The sequence below is a fragment of the Rattus norvegicus genome, chromosome 2, assembly GCF_036323735.1.
Source record: "Rattus norvegicus strain BN/NHsdMcwi chromosome 2, GRCr8, whole genome shotgun sequence".
In the NCBI taxonomy this organism is placed as follows: Eukaryota; Metazoa; Chordata; class Mammalia; order Rodentia; family Muridae; genus Rattus; species Rattus norvegicus.
The window spans coordinates 89,098,145-89,114,677 of record NC_086020.1 but is presented as its reverse complement, the minus strand read 5'-3'; the positions used below and the strand labels follow the sequence as shown (position 1 = coordinate 89,114,677).

Sequence of the window (16,533 nt, the reverse complement as noted above, 5' to 3'; positions counted from 1 at the left end):
ACATGTCACTCAAGAACAGACAAAGTGAAAAGTTCTCAGAGAGATACAATCAGCAAGAGGGTTTACTTTCAGGATACACAGGCACCTGTGGGCGCTTCAGTCAACTCGAGGGACTGGCACGCCCCGCGGAACCAGGGACGGGTTTTTTTATAGGGTTCTGGGGAGCAGAAGCAAGCATACAGAAGCAGATGCGTGGTTACAGGGACATAATTGGTGGATTCTAAGGAGGTGAGGGTTCAGCCCAGGGGCAAGTTCCCTGGCCGCCTTCCTGGAACATAATGGCTGACTTGGCCCTCCACTAGGGTGTGGGACCTCTCCCAGGGCTTTACATTTCTTTCTTTTGTTGTCAGGCACTCAACTACAAACATCCTGTTTGGCAGCCGCAGTGTTCTCAGTGTTTTGACCCTTCCCTGAACCAGTCATCTAAGTACAGCCTTGTAAAATGGTGTTACTGTTGCTAAGCTAGGGTCTCTCATTTCCTCATTTTTTTTCTGCTAACTTTGAGTGAAATCTTTCACTTAACTTGGTTAAGAGATCTTTGTTTCTTGTTGTCTCAGCCTATGGTACTGTTGTGTCAGTACGAGAGTCTGAATGACTGAAAGTCTATCCCTCATGAACTGTACCAGCCTGTTAAGGATACAGGGTCCAAATAGGAGAATTAGGAGAATAAGTAGGGGTCCCATCAGGGTAGACAGGAGGGTAGCAAACCAAGGGGATCAGTTAAACCACCCCTCAAACCACCCTTGTTGGGAATCAAACAACTTTTATCTCTGGGCTAAGCGTTCTCGGAGCTTAGCCATATTATCTCTTATTATTCCTGTCTGATCTGTATAGCTTCTTTAAGTGTAGCACACAGACTCTTTCTTTAAGGAATATCAGGTCTAATCTTTTCTTATTCTGAAGGACTACCTCTGAGAGGGAGGTTAGGTATTCTTGGAGGTCATCTAAAAAGTCTTTTTTACTCTTTTTATATCTGAGTCAATGGCAGGTCTGAATTCTCCATAAGCCTTGTATTGTAGGGCAACAGCAGATGTCCTTGTGCTGTCCTTGTAGCACCTAGATAGCCTTAAGTAATTCTCAACTCTTTTTTTTTTTTGTCTTATTAAGTCTTTAGCATCAAGATTCTAATCTGGACACTATCTGAACCTATACACCAAGGTCATAACTGTCTTTTAGAACTTCTAAACTTATATAGATTGTGATCCCTGAGGCACAGTCTCAAGAAGTGTTAGGAGTACTAACATATGTAATGTTATATCATTTGTAATAGAAATCAAGCCTATGTCTATATCTATCTCGATGGAACCCAGGGCAAACATGAAATTCTTGTTTCTAAAGCACACTCTTCAAGTGAGCATTATAGCAACTTCCCAGTCACGTCTCTGATGTCTGATGTGCAAGTCTAGGGAGCTTTGAAGATCTGAGTGTCCCTCTAGGTCCCAGCTCTCAGCCCCAACAGCTAGTATACAGCTGGTGAGGGCTGAGACTTGATGGCTGTCAGGGTGGTCAGCAGCACCAGGTACGGTCCTTTCTAGCGAGGCTTGAGTGTCTGGGCTCCATGTCGCTGTATGTAGCTGCAGTCTCCGACCTGGAACTGATGAGATGTCTCGGGGGTCCCCGGGGTATAGGCTGTTGTCAGCTGTGAGCAGATTTTTTTCTGTATCACCTGTAGGTCTTTTAGCCTGGAATACAAATCCTTATTACTATAACATGTTGGTTCAGTAACATCATCTAATACAGTCAGAGGAGCTGAGGCCCCATATAAGATCTCAAAGGGGGTTAGGCTGAATCTAGAAGGGAGATTTCTTGCTCTGAAGAGAGCGAGAGGGAAGGAGTATCACCCAGTCTGTGCCAGTCTCCATGGTTAATTTGGTCAGGGTCTCTTTTAGAGCTTTATCTATTTACTCTGTCTTGAACTTTGAGGTCTGTAGATACAATGTAATTTTTAATCGACCTCTAAATACTTGGCCACACTCTGGCTTACCTTGGCAACGAAAGTAGGGCCATTGTCTGACCAGATTACCTTGGGCATTCCAAATCAGGGGAAGATTTCTTCTAGTATCTTCTGGATGACTATCGAGGCCGTCTCTTGCTTAGTGAGGAAAGCTTTTATCTATTCCTGGAAAGGTATCTACAAACACTAGGAGATACTTGTGATCATACTTTTCTCAGCATAGTTTACTTCGACTTTTTATTAAACTCTCTAGGTCTCTTTGCCCTGTTTGTTTGCTAAGCATTTACTTACTGACATATCTTATATTTTTTATTGTCTCTCTGGCTAAAATCTTAAAGTCTTTTATATACACCTTAACTACTTGGACAAGCTTCTTATCTAAGTGAGTCCATTTCTGTATTTGGCAAAGTGAGTCTTTTGTTTGTTCTCTGAGGAATATAGTTTTTCCTCAAGTGTGTCATTGTCTTTTTTTTAAGCAATTTGGGCCTTTTCTTCTGTTGTACATTCTAAGTGAGGCCATCCCTTAGTCCAATCCCAGTTCCCAGTGGCTGTCTCTTGTAGGCCTGTAACCAGGATAGGCTCCTGTATAGCCATTTCCCGAGCCACTTTATCTGCTTTGTTACTGCCCCATGTCACTGAATCTCTTCCTTCCTGATGTCCTGGGCAATGAATAATACTCACAGTTGTTGGCTTCATCAGGGCATCCAAGAGATGGTAAGACATCTGTGGCGCTGATGTGCTGGGGGGTATAGGTTTGTCCATTCCAGATGACATTTGTGTTGTCCTTCATTGTAGCATGCACTTATCTCTGAATTTTAGGAAGAGAACTGTTCTCATCGGTAGACAAGGTAGCCTCGGCCTTTAGCAGGGATAAATCAGCCAGTTGCAGAGGTCTTTTTTGCCACCCATTGGCTGTCAGTACTTGATACTCATGTTATGGTGGCTCCAGGTCAGGATTAGGCAGCAAGGTGATCAGATTGCCCCCAACCGGTGGAGAATCTAGTCCATGGCAGCTGACCAGTGGTCCCATCTTTTGGGACGTTCTATTCAGAGGCAAAACATCAGCCACTCTATCACAGTTTAAGTCCTGGATTGGGTGATAATTGTTAGTGCCCAGCTGGCAGGAACGGTGTGTTCCAGGCAGAATGGCACTAAGCCATACATCTCCCAGCATCAGGTACTGGTGCACTGAGACAGGTCTTAAGCTCCACATACACAGTCTGCAGATATGTATACACATGGCCTCACCCAGCCATTTCAGCCCACACAAGCCATTTTGGAGAGCAAATTTCTCATGAGCAAGGGATGGGGCAGTCAGGGATGACTATGAACTAGTGGGTTACCTGGCCCACGCCAAGGTCCACTGTTCTTCGGGTAGTCCATAAGTATTGCTTGTTGCCAGTAGTCCCCTGTACCCAAGGTCTTTGGATACTGACACTGGGGCATAGGAACACAGAGTGTTGGGTCTCTGTATCCATAAAATAACTGGGCGGGCTTCCCTTTTATCTCTGCGCATAGCCAGCACTCTAGGACCAAGAGGCTCTCCAGTGGCCCCTCTTGTTCTTTCTGGGGCAATCCCTGACCCAGTGTCCTTTTTCTTTGTATTAGGCACACTGATTTTTAGCCAGGAATTCTCTTCTGTTGTCAAGTACTGTCTTCTTAGGTTCCCTAACTACTGTGGCCAGTATATGTTCCTCTCTTGTCTTTTATCTCTCTTTAGCTCTCTAACTTAAATTTCTGTAACTTTCTCTTCATATCTTTTCTTTATCTTAGCCAGATTGGTGGGGCATTTTCTAACCCCTCAGAGACCCACCCTTGGAGCCTGGGGGCAGACCTGGAGCACTCCCTACCTTTAGGCGTATTGAATCCAACAGGCAGAAGTGAGGGCCTTTCATCCGTGTCTGGAACTTTTTTTTTCTGGCCTTTAGTAGGATTCTATCTTTCCTCAGTGGTAAAGAAGACCTGTAACAGTTACTAACAAGCATCTCAAATTGGATGGCAAGAAAACAAGAGTCCAGAAGATACGGATCTGCCGAACAGGGCAAATAGCATTAAAACAGATTCTATTAAATCGTTAAGGGCCATCAGATCCTTGGAAAAAGGGGGGGGGGGGGGAGTCATGCTGTTTCCAGTTATAAATGTCGGCCGCTGAGAACGGCCAGTATTGGGTCTGGCCACCGGCCCCTTGTGTAAACGGGAAAGCCTGGGAGGTGGAGTCCGTCGCCACCTCACGCGGGCCCCGGAGCCTCCCAGCCTCAGGGGAAGAAACCGCCTCAGGCTGCGGCCCGGCAACTGGTCTGGCAGGCAGCTCTGCTTCCACCTCCTCAGCCCAGCCTGTAGGTAGACGATACGGGGGGCGGGGGGGGGGCAAATGCAAGACTCTCCCAAGTGACAATATAGGGCACCTGGTCAGGGTGTCCATGTGGTCCCTTGTGGAAGACCTGATCTTTAACCTGTAGACAAACAATTCCAACAGTCAAACAAGTAACAGACAGATGCGCCGCGCGGCTTCGGTGTCAAACCGAAAACAAAAAGTCAGACGGAGGCGCCGAGGGTCCGGTTCCCTCTCCTCCAACCAAAACCACATATCCTTCCAATACGAGCTGAGCTCCGAAAAATCGGGCTCCACACACCCTTGGAACTTCTTCCAGGGCTGCGGGGGAGAAGTCCGAGCTCATCAGCTCCTTCTCTGGCCCGCCCAAACGGAGGCACTAAGGGTCCCATTCGAAAGGCGCCGTTGGTCCGGATCCCTCTCCTCTAACCAGTCCTCAGATCTGAGCCTATTGATCGATTGTTTACAGGACAAGACAGGACAAGACAGATGCCAGCCGGCTTACCTCCCGGTGGGTAGTCGGTGGCTCCTGGGTGGAGGATCTCCGGATTCCAGATGAGACCCCAAATGAAAAGTAGAACTTTTTCTCAGGAAGGAGACCCTCAAGCCCATTGACCAGACCGAGACCACCGGATGCAATCAGCAAGAGGGTTTACTTTCAGGATACACAGGCTCTTGTGGGCGCTTCAGTCTACTCGAGGGACTGGCGCGCCCCGCGGAACCAGGGACGGGTTTTTTTATAGGGTTCTGGGGAGCAGAAGCAAGCATACAGAAGCAGATGCATGGTTACAGGGACATAATTGGTGGATTCTAATGAGGCGAGGGTTCAGCCAAAGGGCAAGTTCCCTGGCCGCCTTCCTGGAACATAATGGCTGACTTGGCCCTCCACTAGGGTGTGGGACCTCTCCCAGGGCTTTACATTTCTTTCTTTTGTTGTCAGGCACTCAACTACAAACATCCTGTTTGGCAGCCGCAGTGTTCTCAGTGTTTTGACCCTTCCCTGAACCAGTCATCTAAGTACAGCCTTGTAAAATGGCGTTACTGTTGCTAAGCCGGGGTCTCTCAAAAGTAGAAAAATAAAGCCACACACAGAAGACTATAAGCCACATAGACATTAATCTGAGAATTCAACACTCAAGAAAACACATTAGAGAATAGTTCTGGACCATCTCAAGGATTATACAAACCTGCTCCAAAACCAGTGAATCATCTGCCACAGCCTAAAATGATAACCCCTTCTAAAAGTACTCCATATCCATATATTTTGATGAATAAAAAGTCCCTAGAACAGAAGAGGTGGGACTTTGGAGTATCATGCTCACTCAACCTGACCCCATCCTGTGGAGTTATTTTATGCTTTTAGTCCTACCTCTCAAAAAATTATATTTTCACTGTTAGTATTTCATATCTTTCTCACTGTGCTCAAGTTACAAAGAGCTCAGAAATCACCTCAAAGGCATACCACAGAGGCCCTCTCTGTTGACAAAGGCATTGAAAGACCCCAGCTTAGCAGCAGTAACGCCATTTTGCAAGGCTGTACTTAAGATGACTGGTTCAGGGAAAGGTTAGAACACTGAGTACACAGCGGCTGCCAAGCAGGATGTGTTTGGTTGAAGGCCTGGCAACAGGACGACTTCGGTTGAGCACCTGACAATGAAAAAAAAGCCCCGGGAGAGGTCCCACACCCTGGTGGGGGGCCGAGTCAGTCCTTATGTTCCAAGAAGGTAGCTAAGAAACTTGCCCCCGGGCTGAACCCTTGGGGGGCTGAGTCAGCCGTTATGTTTCAGGAAGGTAGCTAGGAAACTTGCCCCCGGGCTAAACCCTTGCCATATTAGAATCCACCAATTATATCCCTGTAACCATGCATCTGCTTCTGTATGCTTGCTTCTGCTCCCCAAAATCCTATAAAAGCCCATCCTTGGTTCCGTGGGGCACGCCAGTCCCCCGAGTGACTGAAGCGCCCGCAGGTGCCTGTGCCTGTGTATCCCGACAATAAACCAAATCCTCTTGCTGATTGCATCCTGTGGTGTCTCGGTCTGGTCTTTGGAGTTGGAGGGTCTCCATCCCGAGGGAAAGTTCTCCCTGAGAGCTTTTCATTTGGTGTATTGGCCGGGAAAGGAGATCCTCCACCCAGGGACCACCGACCACCCACTGGGAGGTAAGCCGGCCGGCGTCTGTCTGTCTGTCTGATTTTGTCTCGTTCTGCCTTATTCTGTCTGTTCTGTGAGTGCTCAGCCGGGTCTGTTCTGTGAGCGCTCAGCCGGGTCTGTTCTGTGAGCGCTCAGCCAGGTTGTTTGGAATTTGGGCGGGACGAAGAAGGAGCTGACGAGCTCGGACTTCTCGCCCCGCAGCCCTGGAAGACGTTCCAAGGGTGTTAAGGGCCTGACTTTTCGGGGCCCAATCTGGGACTCTGGTTAGAGGAGAAGGATCCGGACTAACGGCACCTCTGTCTGTATTTTTGGCTTTCAGAGGGCCCCGGACCTTTGCCACCTCCATCTGACTTTTTGCTTTCAGTTTGGTACCAAAGCCGTGCAGCACGCCTGTCTGTTGTTTGTTTGACTGTTGGTGTTGTTTGTTTTCTCTGTGTTCTAATCTTCCTTAGAACTAACATGGGACAGTCCCTAACAATGCCCCTAAGTCTCACTCTTGATCATTAGAAAGACGTCCACGACCGGACACACAACCAGTCCGTCGAGGTTAAAAAAAAGGAAAATGGCAGACTCTCTGCACATCCGAGTGGCCCACTTTCGGAGCGGGATGGCCAGTGAATGGCACATTTAATAAGATCATTATTTTACAGGTTAAAGATCGGGTCGTCCACGGACATCCTGACCAGGTTTCTTATATTATCACTTGAGAGAGTCTCGCCTTAACCCCCCCCCCCGGGCGGAACCCTTCGTGGACCCGAATTGGCCTCCCCTCAACCCCCAGCCTGTCCGCTCAGCCCCACCCGGTCCGCCGGCCACGTCTTCCTCTCTCTACCTTTGTGAAATCAGAGCCTTCTAAGAAACCTGTCCTCCCGGCAGACCCAAACTCCCCTCTCATAGATCTTCTCTCTGACAGGCCCGGCTGAAATGGAGGAGGCAGAGCCGCCGGCCAGATCAGTTGCCGGGCCACAGTCTGATAAGGGTTTCTCCCCTGTCGCAGGGAGATTGCGCAATAAGCGGGAGGTGATGCCAGATTCAACCTCCAAGGCTTTCCCACTTAGACAGGGAACCGGTGGCCAGACCCAATACTGGCCGTTTTCAGCAGCTGACATTTACAATTGGAAACAACACAACCCTTCTTTCTCCAAAGATCCGGTGGCACTCACCGACCTAATAGAATCTGTTTTACTTACCCACCAGCCTACTTGGTTGGGATGACTGCCAACAGCTCTTACAGGCCCTCTTAACCTCAGAAAAAAAAAAAAAAACAAACAAAGAGTGTTCCTAGAGGCCAGAAAGCGTGTTCTGGGAGATGATGGGCATCCCACCCAGCTGCCTGAGGACCAAACTGGGATTTTAATACAGCTGAAGGTAAGGGACACCTACGCCTTTATCGCCAGTTGCTTCTAGCGGGTCTCCGAGGGGCTATACGACGCCCTACTAATTTGGCTCAGGTAAAACAGGTATTACAGGAAGCAGGGGAAACTCCCTCTGCCTTTCTAGAGAGACTTAAGGAGGCCTACCGTATGTACACTCCCTATGACCCAGATGACCCAGGACAAATGACGAGTGTCTCTATGTCCTTCATCTGGCAGGCTGCTCCAGATATCAGGACTAAGTTACAGAGGTTAGAAAATTTGCAGGGCTATACATTACAGGATTTACTTAAAGAAGCTGAAAAGATTTTTAATAAGAGAGAGATAAAAAAAAAAAAAAACAAAAAATTGAGTCGAATCTTGGCTGCCGTAGTTCAGGGCCAAAAAAGGAAGGGAGATAGGGGGGGAGCTCGAAAGGGGCTAAAGCTGGATAAAGATCAATGTGCCTATTACAAAGAAAAAGGACACTTGGCCAGAGAGTGCTCCAAGAAGCCTGGCGGACCCCGAAAGCCTCGACCACGAACCTCCCTCTTGGCTCTAGATAAAGATTAGGGAGGTCAGGGCCAGGAGCCCCCCCCTGAGCCCAGGGTAACGCTTAAGTTGGGGGGCAGCCGGTTACTTTCCTGGTAGACACAGGAGCCCAGCATTCAGTCCTCACCCAAGCTTCAGGACAACTCAGCGACCGGACGGCCTGGGTACAAAGAGCTACTGGTGAGAAACAATACCGATGGACTACGGACCACCGGGTTCAGCTGGCTACCGGTAAGGTGACCCATTCCTTCTTACATGTTCCGGACTGCCCGTACGCTCTGCTGGGCCGTGACCTGCTCACCAAACTAAATTCATTTTGAGGAAGGAGGGGCCCAAATAACTGGCCCCCATGGAAATCCCCTTCAAGTTCTAACCCTACAACTAGAGGATGAATATAGACTATATGAACCGGGACAGGACAAGCCACAATCCCTAGAAATAGACACTTGGGTCACGAATTTTCCACTGGCTTGGGCAGAGACTGGTGGGATGGGGTTGGCGTTCCAACAGCCCCCCTTAATTATACAGTTAAAGGCCACTACAACTCCAGTCTCCATAAAACAATACCCCCTGTCACATAAAGCTTATCAAGGTATAAGGCTTCACATTACGAGGCTTCTAGATCAAGGCATCCTAGTCCCCTGCCGGTCGCCTTGGAATACGCCTCTTCTGCCTGTTAAGAAACCAGGCACTGGAGCTTATAGGCCAATACAAGACTTGAGAAAGGTCAACAAGAGGATAGAAGATATTCATCCGACTGTTCCAAACCCTTACAATTTGCTCAGTAACTGTTCATCGATGAGAAACAGGGGTATGCTAAAGGGGTCCTAACACAAAGGTTGGGACCCTGGAAACGCCCTGTGGCCTACCTGTCTAAGAAATTGGACCCTGTGGCCTCCGGCTGGCCACCGTGCCTAAGGATGGTGGCTGCTATTGCTGTCCTGATCAAGGATGCTGGAAAATTGACTTTGGGACAGCCACTCACCATCCTAGCACCCCACGCAGTGGAGGCCTTGGTAAAGCAGCCCCCAGACCGCTGGCTCTCTAATTCTCACACCAAGCCTTGTTACTGGATGCAGAACGGGTTCAGTTTGGGCCCATAGTCGCCCTCAATCCTGCGACCTTGCTTCCTCTACCAGAGGAGACAGAACAGCATGACTGCCTACAAATCCTCGCAGAAGTACATGGAACCAGGCCGGACCTATCGGACCAGCCTCTTCAGAATGCTGACCACACATGGTACACGGATGACAACAGCTTCTTGGCAGAGGGAGAGCGAAAGGCTAGAGCTGCGGTCACTACGGAGGACAAAGTGATTTGGGCGAAAGCCCTGCCTGCTGGTACCTCCGCACAACGGGCTGAACTCATCGCCTTGACTCAGGCGCTCAAGATGACAAAAGGTAAGAGGCTAAATATATATATACAGACAGCCGTTATGCCTTTGCCACGGCACACATCCACGGGGAGATCTACCAGACGCGGGGGCTGCTCACATCTGAGGGTAAAGATATGGCTAAAATTCTGGCCCTCTTAGAAGCCCTATTCTTGCCCAAAAGACTGAGTATTATACATTGTCCAGGACACCAGAAAGGGCACAACCCAGAGGCACGAAGAAACCGGCTGGCCGATGCCACGGCGCGAGAAGCGGCCATGAGCAAACAAATCTTGCCCTTAAATAGCCCAGACCAACCCACACCCCCACCAGTGGGACAAACCAGTTGGGTTTATGCCCATGAGGACATAGAGCTCCTAAAAAAATGGGGGCCATCTACCACCCTCAACTAAAACAGTGGGTCTACAAAGGACTTTTGAATTGATCTCCTTTTTACATAAATTAACCCATTTGGGGTTTAAGAAGATGAAAACCTTACTAGATCGGGAAGAGATAAATCTGTGTTTTTTTTTTTGAATTGGGACAAAGCGATACAAAAGGTGACTGAGAGTTACAAAGCATGCGCTCAGGTTAACCCAGGAAGGACCATGATTGGACAAGGAGTTCGTCCTAGGGGACACCATCCCGACATCCATTGAGAAATTGATTTTACTAAAATTAAACCAGATATATATGGATACAAGTATCTCCTAGTGTTTGTAGACACCTTCTCAGGATGGGTCGAAGCCTTCCCCACAAAACACGAGACTACAAAAATAGTCACCAAGAAGCTCCTCGAGGAAATCTTTCCCAGGTATGACATGCCTCAAGCGTTGGGGTCAGACAACGGGCCCGCTTTCGTCTCCCAAGTAAGTCAGTTGGTGGCCAAATTGCTGGGGATTGATTAGAAATTACATTGTGCCTATAGACCCCAGAGTTCAGGTCAGGTAGAACACATAAATAGAACAATTAAGGAGACTTTATCCAAACTTACGCTTGCAACTGGCTCAAAGGATTGGGTGGCCCTCCTTCCCCTAGTTCTATATCGGGCCTGGAATACCCCGGGCCCCCATGGTCTAACTCCTTTTGAAATAATATGTAGAACACCACCCCCATTTGTCCATTTCTTTGATTCAAACATTGCTGATTTTGCTGACAGCCCTTCTCTGAGGGCCCATTTACAGGCCCTACAGATTGTGCAGAGAGACGTCTGGAGACCTTTGGCCGCTGCTTACCAGGACAAGCTTGAGCATCCGGTGGTGCCACACCCGTTCCAGATTGGAGACACCGTGTGGGTGCGCAGATACCAGACCAAGAATCTCGAGCCACGGTGGAAAGGACCCTACACCGTCCTCCTTAGATCCACGCACCACACGTCAAGGCAGTCCGGTCTGAGGAATTGACTAATCACAACACTACACCCCAGACATGGAGAATTCAGCGCACTCCAAACACCTTAAAGTTATAACTCCTACGTGGCTCCTCCTAGCCCTTTTGTGGCCTAGAGTCAGTGGGGAAATAAGCCCCCACCAGACAGAAATTTCTTAACCAAGTCGAGTGAAAGATTTCACTCAAAGTTAACAAAAAAAAATGGGGGAATGAAAGACCCCAGCTTAACAGCAGTAACGCCATTTTGCAAGGCTGTACTTAAGATGACTGGTTCAGGGAAAGGTTAGAACACTGAGTACACAGCGGCTGCCAAGCAGGATGTGTTTGGTTGAAGGCCTGGCAACAGGACGACTTCGGTTGAGCACCTGACAATGAAAAAAAAGCCCCGGGAGAGGTCCCACACCCTGGTGGGGGGCCGAGTCAGTCGTTATGTTCCAAGAAGGTAGCTAAGAAACTTGCCCCCGGGCTGAACCCTTGGGGGGCCGAGTCAGCCATTATGTTTCAGGAAGGTAGCTAGGAAACTTGCCCCCGGGCTAAACCCTTGCCATATTAGAATCCACCAATTATATCCCTGTAACCATGCATCTGCTTCTGTATGCTTGCTTCTGCTCCCCAAAATCCTATAAAAGCCCATCCTTGGTTCCGTGGGGCACGCCAGTCCCCCGAGTGACTGAAGCGCCCGCAGGTGCCTGTGCCTGTGTATCCCGACAATAAACCAAATCCTCTTGCTGATTGCATCCTGTGGTGTCTCGGTCTGGTCTTTGGAGTTGGAGGGTCTCCATCCCGAGGGAAAGTTCTCCCTGAGAGCTTTTCAGCATGGTACATTCATGTGTCAAACTATCACAATTGAACTCTGTTACAGTAATATTAAAAATTGAATCTACCGTCTCATGTAAGTACTGGCTCCGTTGGGCTACATGGCATCTGCAGGGTATTTTCATCTTAAAGAGCAGAGCATTTCAACCCATGTCAACTAGCCAGCGCATGCTGCCACTGACTACTCTCTGAGCCAGGCTGCAGCCACCCTCCTGCAACTCTCTTGCTGTGGACTCTGCTCATATTCCCAGCATCCGCCCCCTGTGGTTATAGTCACAACTCCCTGTAAACCATTAAAATCTAAACTCAGTAAGCTTGTAATTTAGCAACCAGACTTATATCTTAAATTCTCAATCCACAAAACATCCACATAATAAACTCACAACCAATTAATAATGATATAAACTTTCTCCCTAGGTAAGAAAAATTTTCCTATAAAAATCCATCCCTTAAGAAATATTCATAACTATCTATGGCCACTTAAGGCCACACAGATCTGGGTCATCCCTCTCTGCCTCCATTTTGGTTCTTCTCTCTTTTCCTATCTCCCATCTTACAAAAACTCTGTCCCTGCCTTAATGTTGTCCCAGCCCTCACCTGCATATAGACATCAACTACAGAATTCCATTGATGAGTATAAGTAATGTGCACTAATAACTATAAGAAATGAGGATTGATTTTTGGGAAATGATATAACAGCATATTAATAACGATGGCTAAAGGACAAGATAAAGTTCAAATATTTAGCCATTTGAATTTAAAGTAAACAATATCTAATTCAGTTATAAGACATTGTCTAGGTATAAATGCATGAAGTAATAGTTCATGGTTACATAATGATATTATAGCAGTAACTGTTCTCCTCAGAGTTCTTCTTTCACATTTTAATTCACCCCTTCAATACTGCATTCTAAATTCTAGAGAAAAACAATCTTAAATGACCAAGAGTTTCACTGCTGAACAATTCTGTTTTGCTTGGCAGAAACTCTTCTGCTAACCAAGTCACATTAGAATGGTGAAGGTTCTTCACTCAGTCATGTATATCAAATGAGGGAAAGTAGGGAAGCTGTCATAATATTTAGTTTGTAGAAAAATGCACTCAGAATTTCAGGAACTAAATTCAGGGAGTTAAGATGAATTGCATTGTTCCTAACAGGGACAAGTGAAAGAAATGTAGAAACACAGCTGCATCATGAACCTTTTACAGCATATCTTGCTGCCCTTTGTACTGCCTTATACAAAAAGTTATGGTTTTCCTTACACAAGTTTTTTTCTTGTTTAGGTGAAGTAATTGAGATAAGACATCACCTGATCCTTCCCATTTCTCATACTTGAAAACTCCTGTTTCTTTCCCACCAATTACCTTTTATATATTGCTGTTAGTCCAGCAAACAAATAAGACTATTTTGCCTCCAAAGGCGTCTTTCAGAACTACTGAAAATACTTCTCCTGATTGGCATCTAGTAACTTGGTCATTGGTATATTTGATGGTTTAAGTATTATTAATAGGAAATATGTTAGCTGCAGTCTTTTAAAGAAGAAATAAAACTGCAATAATTCAAAAGTTAATTTGTTTTCAAATCAAAATTAAGTCCAGACTTAAAATTCTCTTATACGGAATAGATGGCTTAAACAAGGCAATACCCTATTTGGCAGGATTTTGCAGGAATTGATAGAGAACCATAGTAAAGAAAAACCTCAATTTTTTAAGATTTGAAAGAGGTAAAGGCTAAGAAACATTCAACTCTTGAGAGCAGTAGGATTCTTCCTTGGAAATATCCTCTTACTTAGTGCCACTGAGAGAATAAAGATTTTAAACTATCCCCCACTGGCCCTGCTGTGAGGACAAGTGCACCTCACAGCAAAGAATAACATAACATGTTTTGGGAATGTAGCCTGGCTATAGCCACCACAAACCATCTGGCCTCGATAAGACCTGACTCAACAGTCCTGAGAAAAACGAGAATTAGGGTCAGCTTGCCCCAGAAGCAGGGTGGCCTAGAGTTGGACTGAGCCCAAGTTACAAACCAATGAAATTGCTTTGTGTAACAGTTGCCAACTACCTATGTAATTTTCCCTATAAATACCTTCCCCTAATTGGGATTGGGGTCGACTCCTCTGTCTTTTGTTTGAGATACGTGTCGTCCCCAGAGCTCTGGTTCCTCAAATACACCTCTTGTTTATTACAACAAGACTGGTTTCTCGTGAGTTTTTGGGGGGTTACATCATCTTGAGATTTGAGTGGGGGTCTTCCCCACCCCAGTGGTCTTTCACCACGACAGAGACAGGGATTTGTGTCTCTGTTTTGAAATTTTCCTCACTGAACATCCTGTTTCTCTCAGTATTTGAGCAGACTGGGGCCTGATAAACAGAATGTCGGTTTTCTGTCTTGCAGAGCTGGCAACTACCTTTCCTGTGAGTGCAGAATCTTACCATTTACTCAAAAGATCTCTTGCTTTCCTCAGTCTCTGGATTAAACGTTTTGCTCATTTTCTAGGCATTCGTGCTCAGTGCCTACTAGTAGCTAGTTACCTAATTCAACCTTTCTCTTCTGATGCCCAGCTCTGGAGCTACCAAAGAAATGCCTGGCTTTAGCTCTTTTATGGCTATTTGGAATTCTCAATGCTCACAGTGGCTAGATTTCAAACGGTTACCAGTTTGATGAAGTTGGGTGTTCTTTGTTTTATTTCTCTAACTGGGGTTGTGCTGTTAATCATTGGGAAAAAGGAGAATGTGACCATGTTTGAGAATGTTCTGGATGTTAAATTTTCTGATGTCTCAAAGATTACAGATGCCTTTCTCCAAGTGTACTATTCATATGTAGGATCATCAATCGTGATCAAAGTAGCAGCTAAATACATTCATAAAAATACCTGTCATTATGCCATTCAGGTAATTTGAACTGTTTGGACCTGGCCCAAAATGGTTCAGTGAAGAAAAACTTTTTGTGGTATTTGGGGGGGGGAGTGAAGGATGTGACTGCTTTTTGCCATTGTCCAAAGAGTGTGCCTGAGGTCAAGGTGAAGAGATTTAGATTAATTGCTTTGAAAAAGGAATTCTCAAAACAGCCTGGTGTAACTTCTGTTGTGTAGTTACTAAAATTCACTATTATGAAGAGATTTTAATGAAAAAGGGGAAGTTGAAAAATGGAAAAAAAACCAAAAAACAAAACAAATATATAGGTCGTGTACTAAAGGGACACCAGGAAGTGAAATGGAGCTGAATCCTGTGTTCAAGGATATTAAATTACATTAAGGACATACTTTCCTTGGGACAAGATCCCACCCAGCTAAGTTAGCTCCAGACAATGTAGTACAAACCTTTAATCCTAGGAGGCAAAGACAAACAGATCCCTGAGTTCAAGGCCAGCCTAGAACAGAGCAAGTTCTACATGAAGAAAAATTTAAATCCAGCTGTGTTGGTACACACCTTTAATCCCAAGAGACAGGAATACAGATCTCTAAATTAAAGGTCAATCTACAGAGAAAGATCCAGGACAGCCAAGCTTAGGTAGTGAAGGAATTAGAAAGGAGGAAGCAAGTGATAATGTAATAGAACGAGGGGACCATTCTCCTACTCCTGCAAGCAGCAGAACTCAGCAGCTTCAGCCATGTGTCTCTGGCTTTTTATTCAAGAGGAGAAGGAGGCTACTGGTACAATTGATCCTGATTAGCTGGAGCTAAGAAAGAAATCAGCATCACTGAGGTGAAATCTTCTGGAAAGTGTTTTCTGAGAGCACAAAGAATCTGTGTTCCTGAGATAGTTTGAAAAGCTCTCAGGGAGAACTTTCCCTCGGGATGGAGATCCTCCAACTCCAAAGACCAGACCGAGACACCACAGGATGCAATCAGCAAGAGGATTTGGTTTATTGTTGGGATACACAGGCACAGACACCTGCGGGCGCTTCAGTCACTCGGGGGACTGGCGCGCCCCACAGAACCAAGGATGGGCTTTTATAGGATTTTGGGGAGCAGAAGCAAGCATACAGAAGCAGATGCATGGTTACAGGGATATAATTGGTGGATTCTAATATGGCAAGGGTTTAGCCCGGGGGCAAGTTTCCTAGCTACCTTCCAGAAACATAACGGCTGACTCGGCCCCCCAAGGGTTCAGCCCGGGGGCAAGTTTCTTAGCTACCTTCTTGGAACATAACGACTGACTCGGCCCCCCACCAGGGTGTGGGACCTCTCCTGGGGCTTTTTTTCATTGTCAGGTGCTCAACCGAAGTCGTCCTGTTGCCAGGCCTTCAACCAAACATATCTTGCTTGGCAGCCGCTGTGTACTCAGTATTCTAACCTTTCCCTGAACCAGTCATCTTAAGTACAGCCTTGCAAAATGGCGTTACTGCTGCTAAGCTGGGGTCTTTCATTCCCCCATTTTTTTGTTAACTTTGAGTGAAATCTTTCACTCGACTTGGTCAAGAAATTTCTGTCTGGTGGGGGCTTATTCCCCCACTGACTCTAGGCCACAAAAGGGCTAGGAGGAGCCACGTAGGAGTTTTAATTTTAAGGGGTTTGGAGTGCGCTGAACTCTCCATGTCTGGGGTGTAGTGTTGTGATTAGTCAATTCCTCAGACCGGACTGCCTTGACGTGTGGTACGTGGATCTAAGCCGAGA

General features: G+C 46.6%; 1 long non-coding RNA gene and 1 pseudogene across 1 annotated transcript; both read left to right on the top strand.

The window, feature by feature from the left end:
- The first annotated feature begins 5,785 nt into the window (after positions 1 to 5,785).
- LOC134485877 (uncharacterized) lies at positions 5,786 to 11,329 on the top strand. The gene is made up of 2 exons (XR_010064170.1): positions 5,786 to 9,740; positions 10,872 to 11,329. It is a non-coding gene; the product is annotated as an uncharacterized LOC134485877 (long non-coding RNA).
- A 1,300-nt stretch (positions 11,330 to 12,629) lies between these two features.
- Slc7a13-ps2 (solute carrier family 7 member 13, pseudogene 2) lies at positions 12,630 to 14,818 on the top strand (annotated as a pseudogene).
- The last annotated feature ends 1,715 nt before the right edge of the window (positions 14,819 to 16,533 follow it).